The sequence below is a fragment of the Rhipicephalus microplus genome, chromosome X, assembly GCF_043290135.1.
Source record: "Rhipicephalus microplus isolate Deutch F79 chromosome X, USDA_Rmic, whole genome shotgun sequence".
Classification (NCBI taxonomy): domain Eukaryota; kingdom Metazoa; phylum Arthropoda; class Arachnida; order Ixodida; family Ixodidae; genus Rhipicephalus; species Rhipicephalus microplus.
In genome coordinates, this window is record NC_134710.1 from 148605324 (window position 1) to 148617767 (window position 12444).

Sequence of the window (12444 nt, forward strand, 5' to 3'; positions counted from 1 at the left end):
GGAAGTCCTCATCGTTACTATAGGGAGAAAAAAACGTGTCAAAGTCTTCTTCATTTTAAGTAAACAGTGATATCGCGCGCAGAGTGTCTGCCGAAAATGCTGAGTCAATTATTACGTGAAGTAATGATCGTTCATCACCTTTCCTGGATTAAACTGAATAACGGAATAAACAGAATAAACAGAAGGACTCTCGTCATGTCTACTCTTCTCTTCGGTCTTTGTTTTTTGCGCTTCAAAGTCATTCCTTTTTTATAATGGCACTCGCTAATTCAAAGGTTCGGCGCAAAGGTCGCAGGGATCGCATTTTCTAGGGTTACTCCGCTTCAGAAACCGTACTATACGGCATCTTGCTTCAGATCACGTTTCGGCGATAGTGAGAAGCATTGTACAGTAGTATCGCACTGTGCATAACTAAACCATGTCTAGGCGGTATACGGTTGTTTTAGTGGCCAAAGCAATGATAACTTATCACTTATGCTGATGTGTCACCACCACTTTGTTAGGAAGAGGTCGACGAAGAATCACGCGATTGTTGTTCAACTGTGCCTGGGAGTTCCAACAGCAAGTTCAAGTGAAAGGGGGTTGAAACAAAGTTTACCCATGCATTCATTCTATGGCTGTAGTCGGCCCCGGATTTCTTTGACGTAACTGCGTCAACATAGCAAATTTTTAACCCAACGTAATAATGACAAGTCGTGTATTTACGCTACAGTGTAACGTGTTCAAGAAGTTTCACCACGGTGGTCAAAGCCGATAGTGGCATGCGCCAGTGTGGTCGCTATCAAACATGAATCGTGCACTCGAAATCACACTCTTCATTTACAATAAATTACGTTAACACGCTGGAATCATTCTAACTGAATTCTAATTAACTTACAAAATCTCCCGCATTGTTCTTATTGGATCTCAGGGGGATGTGCCGTACATACTGATTAATGTGATGATGAACTGGAGATGGGGCAGTATATCGCGTACGTTCTAGAGTCGTTCCGCGCGCACACACACAACGTCACATATATGTGATGCTGTGTGTGTGTGTGTGTGTGTGTGTGTGTGTGTGTGCGTGCGTGCGTGCGTGGTGTGTGTGGTGTGTGTGTGTGTGTGTGTGTGTGTGTGTGTGTGTGTGTGTGTGTGTGTGTGTGTGTGTGTGTGTGTGTGTGTGTGTGTGTGTGTGTGTGTGTGTGTGTGTGTGTGTGTGTGTGTGTGTGTGTGTGTGTGTGTGTGTGTGTGTGTGTGTGTGTGTGTGTGTGTGTGTGTGTGTGTGTGTGTGTGTGGGGGGGGGGGGGGGGGGGGGGGGGGGGGGGGAGCGACTACACGTTCGCGAGGATAAGATCTCAGGAGCACCCATGGAAGAAGGGGAAGAATAGGCCCGCAATATAATTTAGCAGTAGTTACATGAAAAGACTTGTTGGCACTCTGCCGAAGACCGTGATTTGAGAGAATAAACGAAGTGCCGATATGGTAGCCTTTGAAAGAAAATAAGCAAAAGGCTAGCAATGGTATTCGTCACGACATGAGGTGCAATCGTCTGTCGCTACGCAAACTGCCTTCCGGGTGAAGCTGACACCGAACCTGGCCATTTAGAATGAATTCAGAGTGACTATGAGGTGATAATAGTGGTAACAGCCAAAAAAAACAGAGATTGATGCTAGCAGGTTTTCTGGTGATTTAACAGCCAATTAAGCTGTCTAACAAAATACTTACCTGTTCACCCCGTACCCCCCTGAAATATTATCATCAACAGGTTTGCGATACAGAGGTCGCGCAAATCTCACTGCTCACCACTTGCAATAAGAAGGCAGCATTTAGCCCAATATGTTACTATAAAACGACCTCGGTCGGTGAGCCGAAGACTCTTAGCACCGTACCACGAGAGAGGAACAAGAAAAGCAACGGCGGCTACGAGAAGACCTCGAAACGATGGAAGGGTTACGCCACCGACGACGTCATTCCCATGTTGTGTCTGTGACCGTCTGCGGTTTATTTTCAACCTTTGTGCGCTGAGGACCAGCGTAGCAACAAGCTAACGTTACCTAGCTGAAGTCTATAGCAACGACTTATAGAAGCAGCTTAGAGACAACCTACATCACCTAGCTGCCTAAAAGCAGCTCACAGAAGCAGGACTGATAGTTGGGCTAGTTGGTGATACATTATGGCAGTAACAACGCACAAACTCACGGGACGAAATGAAGAGACACAAACAAGCACTGCCCATAATGTGCCACAGAAGCAGCCAGATTAGTGATAAAAATAGGGCAGTTTCACTGTTTCGAGGCGTGCGCTGCTCAGTGTGGGTTTGGGAAATTTTTATTGTAAGATATGATGACCACGATAGTTTTATGGTATATTATTTTAATATATAATTGATTGAGTGAGAGCCATGGATTAGCATCACTGTAACCAAGTGGTAATCACTGGTGACGCGCGCAAGACTAGCAGAGTCAGTTGACTAGGGCGCACATGTATTTTAATTGATGCACGGTGCTAAAGTGTATTGATAGCAGAATTCATCGTGCATGGAAATCGCGATAGCAGTTTAGTACACCAACATAGTATATCCTTCGTAGTATACAGAACAATGAATACACATATATGATGATCGCTACATCCTGGGGGCTATCATGGCCATCCTCAAATAACGGGCTTGCAAGAAACAGTCATGAGAAGTTTGAGGGGCTTAAGAGAAAAATAAGTAAGTAAACGCATAATTTAAAGGGTCACGTACACCATAATGAGAAGAGGACAGATGTTTTCGGTAACTATATACCTATTGAGGAAGACCTTATGTACATGATCGTCTAATGACAAATTGGAACAATGCTTGCGCAATACAGCTGGTAAATCTAGCATGATGACACATATATTACTGACACATTAATACCGCAGCCGGAAAGCTTCCACGTCACGACGAGGTGCGGCATAACGCCCGCGCAAGAAGTTCGATCGTGCAACGTGACAGCAGAGCTGTACCGCGGCTGCTCTGAGAAATCTCTGTTCAAGCAGGTCAGAGATACCCCACATAGGGGCGCTTTAGGGAGCCGAATGTCTGAGGCCACACTGCTTTAGTGACTCGAAAAAGAAATGACCCGTTTAAATTGAGAACTCATTGCTTAATTATTGTTCAACAACGCGCAAAGGTGGGCTGCTATGCTGGCAGTGGCGCCTTATAAAATTCGATCAGGTTACCTGAATTACGCCCCTTTGAGGAAGTCCCGCTCGACAAATACAATCAAGAATGCGTAGGGGCTTGTTCAAAGTCAGCAAAACTCGAAGCAACTTACGAATCGAATGAGATTCTAAAGATAACTTTCCGGTTATTCTCATGGCAAACGAGTTTCCAAGCGTCACCAGCAGCCCGAGCTTTAAGAAGGGATGAACAAATAGAATAAAAAGAGCATCAGCACTTCATGCGAAATACTCTTTTTCACTTCGATAAAGTTGCTTCTTTCTCGCTCTCTATCGATGCTCTTGCTATGAAGCAGAATTCCCATAAATATACTCTGTTCAGGTGCATTGATATGTTAAAACCAAATTAGTAAAACATGAATCGGAACTAAAGGCGGGATATGCTATATGCGGCACCATGACCTCGAGCCTATATAGAGCTATATGAGCTTCGACAAGCACGAGTAAAGCTGGGTGATGGGCATCGATTTATTTCCAGCACCCAATGAATAGCACACACACACACACACACACACACACACACACACACACACACACACACACTCATATATATATATATATATATATATATAAATATAAATGTGTTGTCACGTAGTCATCGTTCGAATTGCCTCGTATTTCTTTTACATAATTTCACTCCCACAGTGTCAGGGGCGCGGGTCAATTGAGAGGAAAGTACAGCGTTTATTCATGGAAAAAAGTCTACCCCGCATTTCACTATCTCACACGCTTTGTTTCCGTGGAACAGTTTCACCGTCCAGTCGACGGCAACGAGGACTGTGGCAGCGTGAGGCACGCGGCGACGCAATCTATTAAGTGACGGGGCGCGGATGGGGCGGCGGCCGCTGCCGCGAACGTGACGACGAGTACGCTCCGGCGACTGGGTCTAACGAACAAGCGCAATTTAGTTGTCCCACCCTGTCGTTACAGCGGAAACAAGAGAGGCGCGAGTGAATGGGTACACCAGGAAGCGAGCCGGCGGCCGTGCGCGCGCTCAAAACAAACATCAGACCTAATTGGAGCCTCGCCGGGACTCTCGCCGCCAAAAAGTTTTCATTAGGCACGAGGACTCTCAATGCCGCGTAACAGAACACGGGTTATCAATGGAAACTTACAAAACGGCTGGCTTGCACCTCCAGTGGAGAACGAGTGTAATAAATATGCTGGCATCGAGCGAAGATGGCGCGCGACGCTTCGGTCCTCTCAGTCGAGTAGATTGCCTGGTTTATGCGTCAACGGTTGATTTAGGTCGCCACGTGAAAAAAGGGGGAGAGCACGCAAACAAGGCGACGCATGGTGGAAAGAAATGGCGAGTTAATCTCGCCAAGCGTGCGTTGACGAAGCGAGGTCATTAGGCCGACTGAGCACGCGAGTGTGGATGGAGAGAAGTTGGCGAGCACAGCTAGCTTACAGTCGACTTCGCTCAAGGAGCAAGCCAGCGAGAGGGAAAAGGCGACGACGTGACACCAAATGAGCTTCGAATGGCGCTTTAACGGCTTCTCTGGAGATTATTTAGAAAAAGCCATCTCTTAAGTGTAGCCATTCGGTAATGCACTTGCTGTTATATATTTGCTTTCTTTTCACTCTTCACTTTATTTTTAGGCTTAAGCGTGCGTTCTTTCTTTCTCTGTCTCTCTTGATGTCCAGCCTTGGGAATCGAGCTCAACTTATACATCTCTCACGCGTAGTGAGCGCTCTAAATAGAGCACCGAATTCAAATCGTTCACAGAGACATTTCTGATCGTAAAAGAAGACGCGCCACTGTGTATGAACTTGAAAGGCACCACAAGTCTCATGACAGATAAGAAACCAAGCCCACACACGTGTACAATGGATGAATGGAAACAGTGTGGGCCAGTCCTTCACCTTGATTGTTCTTTCTCGTGGAAACGAACTTGGCGCTTGCATTTCGAAGAATTAAGGGGACTTATTTTTAATTTTTCTATGAAAGTAGCATATTTTTTGCTACCTCAGAAAAATAATCCTATATGGCATATAAACGATAATAAGTATTCATGAATTATTTTTCTTTGAACACAAAACACAGATACTGATATGTATATATATATATATATATATATATATATATATATATATATATATATATATATGTATATATATCTATAAACAAAGAGAGAGAGATGAAAATAGTAAGATTATGAGCTCAGTAACTGTAATGTGTAAGTGATTACTTCTTCATTCGTTGCCTAAGATATTCATTGTGTAATATTCAAAATTACGAGTGATAATTCCTCGTTATTGCGGTAAATGATACATTATAATTAGCGAGTGAATAAATATACATTGCACTCAAAAACAAAAGGTCAGTAATCAATAAATTACTTACGAAATCACTTACTATGAAACCCCTTACGTAGATATTAGATTTCGCGGCAACGCCGGTGAAGACACGCGTACACACTACCCCTGCTCTATACAGCTGCTCAATTCCACAAAGGCCAGCCACTTTTTTCTTCTGTAATAAGTGTATTTTATTTGCTCTTTTCTACATGCGTTGCTAGAGCTCCTGAGGTAACTCTGAAACCGTACAGACTATAGCCGCATTGTGAAATCAGCATAAGTTTCCTACTCTGTTAATTAGCACTAATGAAGAAACATTCTCATAGTCAAGAAGAAATATAAATTATCCCTGGCATAGACACCAACGTTATTACGATTTCCTCCTTGCGAATATGGCGTCATACTTGCTCGTAAGTGTAGTCTGCAGTATATCCTAATCACGGTAATAATGCCCTTATGATACGCTGTAATTTTATTACGTGCACTGATCCCCCCCCCCGCGCAACTTAATCACCGCGACGTTCGTTGCATCAAGGCCTCCTTTTCATTACCTCCGACAAAGAGCAAGAAAATAAGAGCGCTGCATTATAAAAGGTATATATAAGAAAAAGGCGTTGTTTTCACAGACAGTAAATTGGTGTTGCAAGCGTTAGGATTGACGTTATATCAAGGGCCACTTCTTCGATGATAAAGACATATGCCAACGGGCCTGTCAACAATAGCGACATTGAACTTATATCTGTTGTTCGTTTCTAAGGCCAAACCAGCTTCTGCGTTGCGCAAGATAACCGTCTTTGCCACGACCAGCATGGTGGGTGTTCTTTAGTGTATGTACCCTACGTATACAAAGGATCCGTTTATGCAGAGCTCAATTTGTGAGTATGTAAAAGTAGAACAAAACGCTGAACCCCTAAATTAACCGTTCCGTGCATTTTCACCTACAAAGTTTTTTTTTTCTGGCTTTAGTAACATATTGGCAAAGAAAGCCTGTGGCGCATTACGCATTTTATATACAGAAGAAGTTGTGTTCTATTTTCTATTACAACACCCACCATTCATTTCATTCATATCATCATCATCATCATAAACATCATCATCATCATCCGCCTGAAAATGCCCACTGCATGGCAAAGGCCTCTCCCATGATTCACCGATCAACCCGGTCTTGTGCTTTCCGTTGACACGTTATTCCTGCGAACTTTTCAATCTGATTGGTCCACCTAACTTTCTTTCTCCCCTTCGTGCATTTGCGTTCTCTGGAAATCTATTCAGTTACCCTTAAGCACCGGCCTACGTGCTACGTTCCCGGCCCATCTCAATTTCTTCTTCTTGATTGCCACAATGGTATCCTTAACTCCAGTTTCTTCTTTCATCCACACTGCGCTCTTCTTGTTTCTTAAAGTTACACCTATCATTTTGCTTTCCATCGCTTGCTGCGCTTGCTCAATTTAAGCTGAACCCTCTTTGTAAGCCTTCAGATTTCTTGTCCGTAGGTAAGTGCTGGCAATATCCAGCTCTTATAAACCTTCCTCTTGATAGTTAGTGGCAGATTTCCATTAACGATTTCAGAATGCTTGCTGAATGTGATCCACCCCATCCTTATTCTAGTTATGTTACTCTCATGGTTCGGCTCCGCGGTTACTACCTGTCTTAAGTAGATATATTCATTTACAACTTGCAGCCTTCTCTCTAATTACCGCAAAGTGCTGTTTTCTGCCGAGATAGTTGCACATTACTCAAGTTTCGTGTATATTCGTTTTAAGACATACTTTCGTACTTTCCGTGTCCAGTTCTGTAATCATAAGCTGTATTTCGTCCCCAGAGTTACTGATCAAGGCAATGTCATCAGCCAATAGCAGGTTACTAAGATACTCTCCATTAACTCTTATTCTTAACTCTTCTCAATGCAGGGTGCTGAAAACCTCCTGTAAACATGCGGTGAATAGTATTGGAGAGAACGTGTCTCTCTGCCTTACACCCTTTTTAATTGAGATTTTGTCGCTTTCTTTATGGAGATCTATAGTGGTTGTGGATACACTGTAGATCTCTTCCAGTGTGTTTATGTAGGCTACTTCGATGCCCTGATTCCGTAGTGCCTGCATTACTGCTGATGTCTCTACTGTGTCAAACACCCTCTTGTTCTCTATGAGGGCTATGTAAAGGGTAGGTTGTATTCCGCAAATTTTTTATTACCTGATTGATAGTATGAATATGGTATATTGTGGAGTGACCTGTACGAAATCATGCTTGGTCCTTTTGTTGATTGAACACTAATGTTACCTAATTCTATTAACTATTATTTTTGTAAATAGTTTGTAGAGGGTGGACTGTGAGCTGATCAGTCTGTTTTTTCAAGTCCTTGGCGTCTCCTTTCTTATGAATGAAGGTGATGTTGGCGTTCTTCCAAGACTCAGGTACCTTTCACGTCAAGAGACACTTCGTATATAAGGTGACCAGTATTTTAAACACAGTTTCTCTACCATCTTTTAGTATGTCCGTTGATATCCTATCCTCACCATCGGAGCTTTGCATCTTTGCATTCTTTCTAGGGCTTTGCTTATTTCCCCTTTCGTTACTGGTGGGATATCGAATCCCTCTGGACTATTATTGTTTCTAGCGATTTTATCCTGACTATTTTGGCTTCTGTAAAGCTCTATGTAGACCTCCTCAGCGACTTCGGCTATCCTATTTATATTCGTTATGACATTGCCTTCCTTTTTCCTTAATGCAGAAATTCAATTTTTGCCAATGCATAAGTTTGCTTTTACAGCTTTTAGGCTTCTGCTGCTTTTTATAACCTGCTCAATTCTCTCCATGTTATACCTTCTGACGTCGGCTACCTTACGCCTATTGATTAACTTCGGAAGCTCCATGCATTAACCCTATTTCGTCGGTTGCATCTGAGGCTTTCACGGTTTGTTGTCTCTTAAGGTTTTTCGTCTCCTGAAAAAGTTTGCCAGTGACCTCTCTTCTGACTGTTCCTCCAACTTGCATTGCACACACTTTGATAACTTTGATAATACTAGTACGATTATCGTTCATCGTGTCGACGCTAACGTCAGTTACCTCATTTAGTGCATGGAATCTATTCTGAAGCGAAACTCAGAATTCCTGTACTTTCGCTTTCACCACTAGTTCATTATTTGCCTTCTGCGTATTAGTTTTTGTGTTTGGTTTTTTGAATCTAGGTGAATACGATCTGTTACCATTCTATGGTTACTGCATCGTCGGATCTCGCGAGCTACTTCTACATCTTGTACAATGCCTGTTTTGCACTCTTATTGAACTTTATGATAATATAAGTTTCACCATTAGGACATCGCCACGTTCACTTACGGCTAGCTCGTTTTCTGAAGAAGGTGTTCAAGATCCGTAATTTATTGCATTCTGCGAGCTCTACTAATAACTCCCCTCTGGCATTTCTAAAGCCAATGTCACATTCCGCCACTGCATGGTCTCCGCCCTGTTTCTTGCCAACTTCGGCATTAAAGTCGCCCATCAAAATAGCATGTTGTGACTTTACTTTATTAATGGCTGGCTCTACGTCTTCGTAGATTTCAACCGAATGGCCATCATGCCTCAATATAGGCATGTAGGTCTCTACCACCTTCATATTGTACCTTTTTTTAAACTTAACTATGATACTTCCCTCCCTTTCAATGATGATATGATATTCATCTATGTTTCCAGTGATATTTTTGAGTAAAAGAAAGCTCAGCCTTAGTTCTTTTCTGTCAATAATCCACGTTAGCGTAGTATGTGTCTGTTTTTCAGCCCTGTATATGCCTCACGTGTCCTCCAAACTTCGATGAACCCTATTATATCCCATTGAACACCCTCTAATTTCTCGAATAGGACAGCTACACTAGCCTCACTAGATTGCGTTTTAGCGTTGAAAGTAGCCAAGTTTAGATTCTAATGGCGGCCTGTCCGGACCTAGATATTCTCAGCACCCTCCTCTGCGTCGTAGGTCTGACCGCCACCTTGGGCAGTTGCTTCGCAGCCACTGGGGACTGAGAGCCAAGGGATCATTGCTATAGTTAAGGAAGGTAGTGGGCAAATAATGAACCAGGGGGGCCAATCCTGCTTTGATGAGTAAGTGCATTACTGGCGGGTGGTCGCCAGTGAGGGAGCACACCAGATCTCTTTTTTTTAATGATTCACTTAACACACTTTTTAGTTAAATATACAATTGGGATTGGTCTGGCTTCGTCATTCGAAACCAATTTTCTCCTTCCATGATATGCTGCTGCACTATTTCTAGGCAGGCTGTTGCACTTTCGTAGCACTGTAAAACACCACCTGACAGCTCTCAACTTCACCTGGCTTGTAGCTCGCCTGGCCTTCTTTTCTCAACTGTATGAAAGTCAATTTCAAAAAGAAAGAAAAGAAAACTGGCGCATTTTGGAAATTTTCACCTTGTGACCTTAGGCCGGCCTGGTGCCCTGCATGACCTTCCTTTTCTCAAGCTTATTCTCTCCTAATTTCTCTTTGTCTTGCTCAATTTTACATTGTTCGCTTCAAAGTGCCCGTAATGTCGTAGTTTTGTTGATCTCGAGGGGTAGCACTGCTATTTTGGCGTTTCCTGTCAACTGACGAGTAGCGCGCACCTGTTTTGCGAACTATTCGGTTACTTCTATATCATTGTTACGTTGAGCGTATGCGTCGCGGGCGGTTGGAGTGGTCAAAATTAAACGCGAAAAATTTCTAACGGCTAAAGAATAGACAGGCGCTGCTTTTAAGGCTGTGTCCTACTTAGTTGCCGTTTTGGAGTAGTATATAAAACTCTGGTAAATAGATATAGAAGTAGACAGTGGCCCTCAGTCGGGAGTCAGATATACGTATGAGTAACTACATCTGCGGTTGGCCTAATAACATGAGGTAGTATATGAAAAGGTTATGAGCAAATTATTTCGACTTCTAGAAGGCGGTGAAAGGCAAGAAACTTCGTACGAAAGTAAACACTCGTTTGCATCATTCATTGCAAAGCATTGGCTTCAATAGCTAGGCCCGGACGACTCTTGGCACCTCACACACAATTATAAGACGACGCGACACGTCACTGTATATAGAATAAACTTAAAAGCAGATATATTCGTTTATCATTGTCTGCCCCAAACAAACAAAATCATACTCCTTGAGTGTGTACTAAATCAGGTGGTATTCGTCCGAGATGTCGAAATGCATCAGCGCATCAAGACCATAATATCACTGATGATCCTGGAAGTATTTTTATTGTGGCAAATGTAGAAGTCTGCAAGGTGTGTTTTGCGTTCATAGAGTTCGGGTATTTACACTAGAGCTTCGTAATATGTGTTTTCAAAACGTGTCATAAAACACAATGACACTACCGTTATTGCTTCGAATCACTAATGGGTTATTTCTTAAGAAAGTACAGAAATAACTCCCTTTTACTGCATATTTTAGAACGCTATAATTGATGGGTCATGCTTGATTCAAGGTTCATCCTAGCTGAATATGCTTCAAGAACTCATAGGCTTCAGTTCGTAAGTTACAATACGTGCCCCAAAGTATATATATATACTATAAAAGATGACTGGGTAATTTGAAATGCAAGCGTATAATGTTTTTCTAGCTATTTTTCACTATTTAATTCACCCAGATCAAGCCCCTACAGGAGAGGTTGCGATTAAAAACGCAACTGATGTCATACGCAAGCGCGCATGGGAACGACGTTCAGCGCAGCAGCCATCAATGATTGGTTGATATGTGGAGTTTAATGTCCCGAAAATCACCATATAATAATGAGAGGCGCCGTAGTGGAGGGCTCCAGAAATTTCAACCACCTGGGGTTCTTTACCGTGCACCCAAATCAGAGCACACATGCCTACAGGAATTTCGTCTCAATCGAAAATGCAGCCGCCGCAGCCGGGATTTGATCCCGTGACCTGCGGGTCAGCAGCGGAGTAGCTTAGCCACTAGACCACCGTGGCGGGGCGCAGCAGCCATCAACACCGCAGAAGCAGAAGCAAAACAATTGAGGAACCCAAAGCTTCGCCTTTAAAAGTTGCACACAATATCGATATCCTGTGCCTATAGTTCATACTTCAACCACTCAGTGCATACTTTATAATATGTGATATTGCTCGAGAAGTTTAAGTTGTGGATTAATAGAGTGTAATTTAAAAAGTTGAAAGTGAATTATGCCAGTGACGCTATCGCATATGGCACATTCTATATAATGGATAGCGTGCTTTAAACCAGCAATTTTGCAATTTTGGGCGTGAAATGTTTTCTAACTTGCAGTGCACCCCATATAAGTAGTCCTTAGGGATTACGCGCAGTAATGTGTGTGTTTTTCGTAATGGTTGACCAGCTTTAAACCAGGAAGTCATAATGATAACCACATGTTCTCACGCCGGATAGCAATTTGCGCTTGCACCACGCAATATTACTGCGATATTACATGTTTTATTGTGAAGCTTGTGTACAGGATGCGTGTGTTCGTAGAGCATGAAAGCTATTTTTACTGCGTTTCCAAGCAGGTGAAATTATTTTCCCCGAATTTCCAAGCAGACACCCAGGCACGTTGTAGAACGCCGGCTTGCCACACTAATGGCATGAGTTTGATGCTCATTCGGAAACAAAACTTTTTATTTTATTTACAATGTTGATTTTTCGGTCACAGACAAGATGATTTTTTGCTCCCGGCTGACGTCGCCCACGCTGACGCCCACGCGGGCGCCAATACCGACGTGAACACTGGCCCCAACACTGACGCTAACGCCGGAATTTCTCCGAAACCAGCGCTTTCACTTTGTCACGTCAGAAATGTTTTGACAGATATATCCTAACTCGGGACGCCTAGTAACAAAGCCAAATGCTCTAACCATACAGTTTTCTAATTCTACTTCTGAAGCAAGACTGGCGCAGGTGTCTATGAGGACTGCCTTGTACGGCGTTTCAGACAGCACTTGAATGAGAAAACTTGTATGT